The 8,638-nt window shown below is 43.1% G+C and overlaps 1 long non-coding RNA gene across 1 annotated transcript; it reads right to left on the bottom strand.

The window, feature by feature from the left end:
• Window positions 1-4,651: 4,651 nt before the first annotated feature.
• On the bottom strand, window positions 4,652-8,145 carry LOC150039690 (uncharacterized). Its single transcript, XR_016534269.1, has 3 exons — window positions 8,074-8,145; window positions 7,192-7,370; window positions 4,652-4,726 (listed from the first exon to the last, which is right to left on the bottom strand). It is a non-coding gene; the product is annotated as an uncharacterized LOC150039690 (long non-coding RNA).
• Window positions 8,146-8,638: the final 493 nt, after the last annotated feature.

Below are 8,638 nucleotides of genomic sequence, written 5' to 3'. Positions count from 1 at the left end.
GTTGAGTGCTTTGTAACACTCCTCTATAACCCCAGGTTGCTGTGGATGGGGTCAGTAAGAAAGGAGAAAGCACAGAGAAAGGTATGGTTCTCAAAAGAGAGAGGACCAGGCAGCAGACAAAGAAGTGGAGACAACCTGCTTGAGTATCACCTTATGAAAAGCAAAAATCTTACTATATGAATGTGCAAACTTTACAAACCTCAGTCGCTTTCCACCACCAAGGCAGAGTTACAGTCACGGCAGAGTAAACTATCATTGCATGGCGAAATGGCCATTTCTAGTTCCCAGAGAATTGGTGGCCCATAGGTTTTTTTTTTCCTAACCCAGTTCAAATCCCTGTTTCTTACTTCTCCTGTTTTACTGGTTATTTTTCCCCCTCATGGGCAAAGATCTCCCTCGGTGGCGATAATTTCCATAATCTTGTCACCTTAATTGCTGCTGTCACTGTAAAGAATTGAAATTAATTTTGATTTCTTTTTGTTTCTGCTTAGCACTTCGAATGTGACTAATAGGATTATTTTTGGCATTGGCTTGGAGCAGGGTTTCCAGGAGTTTGAAGAGCAACGTTGGCCTGCACTTTTCCTCAGGGACCACTTTCTGTTCAGAGTCCCTCCAGTCTCTGGAAAAATCTCAGGGAAGAGGGTCATTTGGTTTGTGATCATGTTGGCCATGGCATATACATGGAGCAAGCTTTGCACCATGATGTCTGTAGTGGATATTGTTTAAATGGCTACTTTTTAATTTCCTACACATCGACTCCATTCCTGTTCTGGTATGAAACTACCAGATTCTCACAGACTGTCCTTGACCTGACCTTGTGTGCTTGTATGATAGGGTTCTAGCCAGTTTCCTTCTTCGTTATTTATCTATATTCTGATTATGTAATTATATTGCTTGTCACCATTTATCATTGCATATGTCTCTGTTGACCCATTTATTCTCTGCCTCTTCCCATTGATTTTAAAGACCATAGCAGTAAAGACTACCTTTGCTGCATCTTTTTAACCAATGGATCTTTTGTATCTGCCACTGTGCCAGGCACATGGTAGGCTGACACCATACATATATTTGATAAATAAACAACTAGTAGGCTACACAGACAAGACACTGCCTTGAAGTCATTCTAGTAGCTTGTCTCTGCCTTCCTGGGACAGAGCACTTCCTGCACAGGCCTATTTGAGCACCCTGTGCAGGTCAGAATGTGACAGCCACATACCATGTGGCTCAGCCAGGACCTGGAAAGTCCAAGAATTATGGGGCTTAGTCAGCTGGAGTCTTCTGCTGTGTGCTCAAATGCTAGCTTGCTTCGCAGTGGTTTGGAGAGAAGAATCTGACAGACCACCTGTAAGAATATAACCTACAACTCTTCCCTTGTGCACGAAGTATTGCTAAGTGTACCCTTAGTTCATTTATTCCTCTCCCATCTTTCTACATTCTCTGTCAACATCAACCTATCATTTACCAATCAATCTACATCCAGGACTCTAACTATATCTAATCTGTCCATTCTGTCAGCAAGTACTTTGAAGATCCTGTATTATGTGCCAGACATCTTTCCAGGTATTTGAATGCAATGATAAAGAAAACAGATGAGTCCTATCCCTAAGGAAGCTGCTGATAAGTAGCAGGCAAGGAATTGGTAAGGAGTCTAAAGCCATATAATTACAAAGGCAGTGCCATGGATACGAACACACTCACACTTGCCCCGCCCATCAGTTCTCTTCCATGACCTTCATCATCCTCAAACACCTGAACCTCCCTCACCATCTCATTTCCCCTCCTCCTTATCATCTCATGGTTTGTTCCGTCCTTCCATCCATTTTTTTTTTACCTGATGGACTTCTGTTGTTTCTGTCTCTCTGTCGAGCTCAGGGGGTTTTGTTGTTGTTGTTGTTTTTCCTCCTTCAAATCCAAAATGATTTCTCACCTCCTGCGCTGAATCACGGGTTCTGGGGCTAGCCTGAGCATTGCAGGATATGGAGGAGTGTCCTGGCCTATGCCCAGTAGATGACAGTAGCACCTCTCTTCACTGCTACTTTTTAGAAAGTAAAAGTCATTTGAAAGAATTTCCGAATATTTCCTGGGTGGGAAAAATGCGCGCTTGGTTGAGAACCACAGCTTGGAAGGAAGGGGGTGGGGCTTGACTTGTCATTGGAAGGTGAAGTTGCCCCACTTAGACAGCCTCCACTGTCAGTCAACCTTCACCCCTTCCTCCAGCCAATGGTTGGCTGCCATTAAAATTCCCCCTCCAAGGAACACTGGACTGATTGCAGGAGTTCCACCCTGTTGCAGGTTTCCCATGAGACCAACCTAGCTTTCCACAAGCTTCCTAAAGCTGCATTTCCTGAGCCTAATTCTTTCACTTCTTTGGTTCTTGTAAGAGCTGTCCTACATTCTTCCAGTGAGCTCCCCAATTTTTGTGATTTATCACCAAAGGATCCTAACTTGCACATCCTCCTACTCACTTTCCAATTTTTAGGGTTCCAGTAGTAACATTGCCACCTCATCTTCATTTGTCTCTCCTTCCTTCCTCTCTCCCTGTCTCTGTCTGTCTCTGTCTCTCTCTCTGTTTCTCTGTCTCTCTGTCTCTCTCTTTCTCTGTGTGCTGCACCGTGAATATCTTCTCCACCTCGCCCACCCACCTGGTTCTCTATCCTTCAAGACCCAGGGCTAATAATACTGTATGAATATTCCAGACACCCTTCTTTTTCTTCCACATGGCTGCATGCCTTGACTGTCCTATGTATTCTAATTCACACGGGGCTGTGTTTGTTTGCATGTTTGTCTTGCTGCTGTGGCGTGATCTGCTTTGGGGGTGCTCAGAGCACCCGGCTCCTTCTCTAGTCATTTCTCTTTGCATGGATGAGTAGGTGGATGGACGCACTGACCCCGAGCAAGGACAGAAGGTTTGAGAATTGTCCGTCTTCAGGACTGAGAGCAATTGTGCTGACTTGTCCCAGAATAAACCTTTCGTAGGTCTTGTGCTCATATGTTCAAAGTGCCTAGGGCCAAAATCAAAGAGTTATTTCTCCAGATGCACAGAGGACAAATAGCATAAAGTCACTGTGACCTCTGAGATCCTGCTTTCTTCAAAAATAACATGGCTTTTTCCCCCCTGCTTGATTATAAAAGCAGTACAAATAAATTGTGGAAAAGTTATATAATAAGAGCAGGCCAAGAAGGAGAAAATAAGGATGGTGTATAACCCCAGCTTGTAGAGTTACTTTCATACACTTTTTGTTACAAATTATCTCCCATTTGATCCTAAATAATGCTCCTTTTCAGCCAGGCAGGGTATGATCTTTGCTACTTAGGAGTGAGAAATAGGAGGATTGTGGTTTGAGGCCAGCCCTGGGGAGGAGGAGGGGAGAGTCTGAGCCTTTATCTCAAGTGGCTGAATTCAATGGTACATGCCAATTATCCTGGCCACAGGGGAAGCACAGATAGAAAGATCACAGTCCAGGCTGCTACAAGGCAGAAAGCAGGCCTTTATCTTCAAAGATAACCCATGCAAAAAGGGCTGGTGGCCTGACTCAAGTGCAATGCGTTCACATAGCAAGTGTGAACCCTGTGTGTGTGTTGCCCATTCACTTGTGGATGTTTTTGTTTCAATGTTGTTACTGCTCCCGTGAAAGAATTTTTTTTTAGGTGTCCTAATCGTTCCCTTTCAAATGCATAGACATATGTCACCCCAGTGGTTTTGTAACTTCTCACTTTTGGAATATACTTAGGATTTCCAATCTTCCTTTGCTCTCTAAGGAGGCAGTTACATCTCAGAGAAGCAAGGGTCATTTTCTTCTTAGTCCCTTATTTAGCAGAACCCTTCAAGTTGAGCAAAATAGCCATACTGTGCATGATAACAGGGGCTAAGACCATCTATTCCTATGCTGATAGCCACTGTTTGGAGATATTATAAAGTTATACTGAGGCAAGTGGGTTTTGTGCTGATTTAATCAGTAATGAGCAGTGGTTTTATTTAATAAATTTTACTGCTGGTTATCGAGGTGGCTGGGTCGAGGTGGTTGTCATGAGCCACTTAGAAATGCAGTGGGTGAGAAGAAAAATAAACCCTCCCTCCTCAAACTTAATGCTGTAGGAGAAAAGTGTGAGCCCAGTGTGGCATTTTAGTCTTTCTAGGTAAGCCATCTTGTTGTGTGCTGTCTTGTTGTAGCTTGCTACACCCAGCTATGTGGAACAAACTTTTGAATTTGCCCTTGAAATTCTAGAACAGTTATGGGATTATTTCTAACGAGTGGCATTCATGGTCTCTATTCAAATGATGAATTTGGGTCATCCAGAAATGTGGAAGGTATTTTTCCATTTTATCTCTCTGATTTTGTCCTATTTTTTTTAAAGGGTTGCTTTTTAGAAACACCAGTTGGCGGCATGCTGAATCTCTAAATTTGGTTCCCCACATCTTCTGTTTTATTGATGATGATTTTGTGTCATTGTTCTTTGACTGTCTTCTGAGCAAGGTTTTTGCATTGGTCCTGCACAGCATTGGTTTTAGACCCCATGGTTTCCCATTGTGTTTAACGGATAATTCCATTTTGCTCTTAAATTTTTGTATTTCCAGTGTTTTTTCTTCTCTGCCTTTTATACATTTTTAGTCAGTCTCTTTTTAAACAAATAATAGTTATATGTTTTATTGCCTGGCATGTATTTATTTTCCTCCATCAAATATTCCTCAATCCCTCTGGGATTCCCACAGTGATATATATTTACCCTAGAAAATTAGAAAAGAAAATATGGGTAAGAAAGAATATGTAAATGACCATTATTCCATTAACTCTCAAAAAAATCCCCATCACAGTTAATATAATGAAATGTTTCCTTTCAGCTAAAATTTGCATTTCTTTTTCTTTAATCTTTTAAAGCAAAACTGAGGTGTCTTTAGCATGTACTGCTACCCTTAACTTTTAACTTTGAAACAATTATAGGCTTGTAAGAAGTTTGAAAAAAAGAAAAAAAAGACGTCTCTCGTGCCCTTGGCTCAGTTTTTTCACTGTGCCATTGAATATAACCTTGACACAACCTCAACACCAAGAAATTTACATTGGTTGTGTAAAATAAGGTTTCCCTGGTCACAGATTTGATTGATTGAGCATTGACCATCATTTAGCATGAGCTCCTTGGTGCATGGAAGTGTGTGTGTGTGTGTGTGTGTGTGTGTGTGTGTGTGTGTGAGAGAGAGAGAGAGAGAGAGAGAGAGAGAGAGAGAGAGAGAAACAGGGGGTGGGAGAAAGAGAGAGACAGAGAGAGGGAGAGAGGAAGAGAGAGAGAGAGAGAGAGAGAGAGAGAGAGAGAGAGAGATTATCTGTAGTTTTATCTGACACATACAGGCATGGGCCAGACAAAACCCAAATACAGAAATCAACACCCTGGTGTTGCCCCAGTCCTCACAACCTCTACTCCATCTGCAGGCTCTGGAACACTCCAATTTGCTTCTCTTTAGTCTTGCCATTGGCCAATCATAAGGCATAAAGCCTTGGTTAGACAGAAGGAGTAAGCATGAATTATTTATTATTCATTTTGGAGATCTGTTACAGAACCTGGTGAAATAGCTAATACTTGAGCATAGGTACATTTCCAGATCACTGAGAGTACATTTGCAAATGCTCTCACAAAAACTCCCTGAACACTTTTGAGAGAACTCCTCTATTAATTAGCTTGACTTAGTCATCCAACGCTCATACCATTTTGTACCCCATAAGTGCATATGTAACTATAATTTTCAAAAAGGTATATAAACAGAATCATACAGCATGTACAAAGCTGATAGTCTAGTGTAGGGTCTGCTGCCCACTATCTAGCTACTCAATAGGCATCAGTTGGGAAGATTATATATAGTTCAATGCTGGCCCTGCAGGAAGTTTAAGACATCGTCTTGACAAAGATAGTAATGGTGGTACACATTTGTCAACCTGGGAAGTATAGATAGAAAGATGGCAAAAAAAGTGAGCCCTTATCTTAAAAACAACAACAACAAAAAGGGCATGGTTCAAGTAGTATGCCATTTGCATAGCATATTGAAAGGCCCTGAGTTCAAACCCTAGAGAAAATGGGAGGGGCTGAAGGGAGGAGGAGAGAGGGGAGAAGGGAGGTGAAGAGGGATGGTGGAGAAAGGGGAGAAGAGGAAAGGGAAGGAAAGAGAGAAGAAAGGAAGGAATTAAGCTATTGTGAACATTCATGCATAGATTGAGATTCTGCATTATATATTGTTTTTAAAAAGCCCTCATTTTCAAAATTGGTACTTGAAGTGTTTCTCCAGGTCATTGTTGAGTTTTTGGAAACAGTTTTAATGACTGCATAGTATTCTACCATATGAAGGTAGTTCCATTTATTTAACCACTTCTCAACAAGTTCATGTTTCTTTGAGTTTTATTGACAGCCTACCAACTGCTTTTTAGAGTTTTTCCTCCTCTTTCGCATCATAAATCTTTTGAAAATATGTGCACTTTCCATGTAATTTTAGTGCAACGGCACATTTCAAGTACGGTAAGAAATTATTTTCCTATATCCCAGATTGTTGGATTTTAATTCCTCTTTAATTCTCTTGGAAATGGAAACAGGGTCAGGCAAGGCTTGATGTTTGCCAATTGACACTATGGGTGGGTTTTCCTGGCTTTCCCCATTGAGCCTGGGAGTCTTGGTGAATCTTCATCACCACCTAAGGGAGGGCTGATGAACCCGCCTGGCTGCTGTCCAGAGTGCTGAAACCTGCCGGCTATAGCTAAGCGTGGGCAGAGTCCAGCTCTTTGTCTCCCTGACATGAAAGTGAAAATGTATCCATGAATTTGTTACAACCATGGATTCCTTAGCATGGCATTTCCAAACAGCACATTCAACATGAGCCAAAGGACAAAATTTCTACTGCTCCAAACTGCTGCTCTGTGTGTGTGTGTGTGCGTGTGTGTGTGTGTGTGGCACACCCTGTATCCTGAACTCCCCTTCCCCCCACTTTCCAGCTCACATCTTCTTTGCAACAAGGTCCCACTGTTCATTCCTTCTTCAGTCACAACTCTGGCTATCCCAGCCACCAAGTGGCTCTAATAAAGCAGCTGCATTGTGGAGAAGAGGTCAGTGGGGAAGTCAGTACTTCATTAGAACCTACTTCCTCCACACCAGAGCCACACAGATCTCAGCTCTCAGGGCTTTCCCTCTCCACCCCCCTGCCCTGCCCTTCTTCACCTTCCTGTTCTGTCTCTGGTGGACAAGAAAGAATTCCTTGCTGGTGATTTCTTCAGAAGTCTGTGTGGGTGGGGCTCTTGCCAGCTTTGCATCTTGATGTGGCTCGGAGTGATTTTCACAGGGATGGGGTGTTCTACGAATCAGATGCTTCTCGCTTTCCCTCCTTGCTACCTAGAAGTCTGCAATAGTTTTGTGATCTCAAAATTTTCTGCAATACTTCACTGCTTGAAAAACACTTCTGTGCATTATCTCAGCTCATTCATCCCATGTTTGAGTACTGGTTATATAGGCCAGGCTCTGAGAATAACATAGCCCCTTCCCTTTGCTTTGCCTTAGAATTTGCCAATGACTTCACACAATATTTAGCATAAAACTTCCATCACATTCCTAGTTCACTCCCCCCTCCACCACAGTTTCCATGTCCTATCCATACCCCCCACCCCCACACTTCTCTTATAGAGCCCACTACCCACTTCCATCCAGAGAGAGTAGTTATTACCCTGGAACCTGCTTATGACTTTGGTCTGAGATGTTCTTTCTACATGGTCCTATAGCTTACTGCTTCTTGTCTTTCTAACCTCAGCTTCCACGTCCTCTCCTACCAAGATCAAATATTGGCAACAAAAGCACTCCCCCCAACAACCCCTGAGCCCCAAACCAAATCATTGCTCATAGCTGCAGTCTGTAACTAGACTAGGAATGAGCAAGGCCTCCACCAGGACTCAGGTTAGACATTGTGAACACAGTGGCACCAAGCTTTCACATCCCTTGGTTTCTTGCTGTGTTCTTTCTCCTATCTTCCAATCTTCAAGTTGACAAGACCTTGCCAAGAGATGGGCAATAAGATGATGTCAGCCTAAAAGGGGATGTGGTAATGCTTACAGATCCCTTGCCAGGAACTGCTGTTGGCTTCTCTTCTCTGATTTTGAATCTGCTCATGTATAAGCCCACATTCTAGAGGAAAGAAAATAAAATAAAACAGGATTAATTTTCAAAGTGACCCCGCCATCTCTGGAAGAGCACCATTAACCTTATCTACTTAGGAACCTGGTCAGCTTCCCAGCCCCTGTTCCAAGAATGATTCACCCTATTGACGTGAGAAAACAGAGGCCCAAACACACTGGTCCTGGTGTTTACCCACAGAATGTTCCACAGGAGGCTCAGTTTGACTTTTGCTTCCCCCCCCCTCCTCCTGAGGAGATGGAGGAGGGCTGGTTGCTATGGCGACACAGGATGCTGACATCTTTGCTTGGTGCTTCCAGGGAAGGTTTCCTTTTGTTCTTTCTGGGTGGAGGAGGGATGGGATGGGTTGAGCTGAGAGTGGTGCGCTGAGATTGGAGCCTCCACTCCCAACCAGGTAGATGGCATCTGATCTACAGGCCACTGGTTGTGACTTGAACTCCCATCCCTGTGGAGATCAAGTCTCCACCTTGTTAGTCTCGGCTTC

The sequence above is a fragment of the Megascapheus bottae genome, unplaced genomic scaffold, assembly GCF_031878675.1.
Source record: "Megascapheus bottae isolate mThoBot1 unplaced genomic scaffold, mThoBot2.hap1 HAP1_SCAFFOLD_128, whole genome shotgun sequence".
Taxonomy (NCBI): domain Eukaryota; kingdom Metazoa; phylum Chordata; class Mammalia; order Rodentia; family Geomyidae; genus Megascapheus; species Megascapheus bottae.
This window is presented reverse-complemented; position numbering and strand designations above follow the sequence as displayed.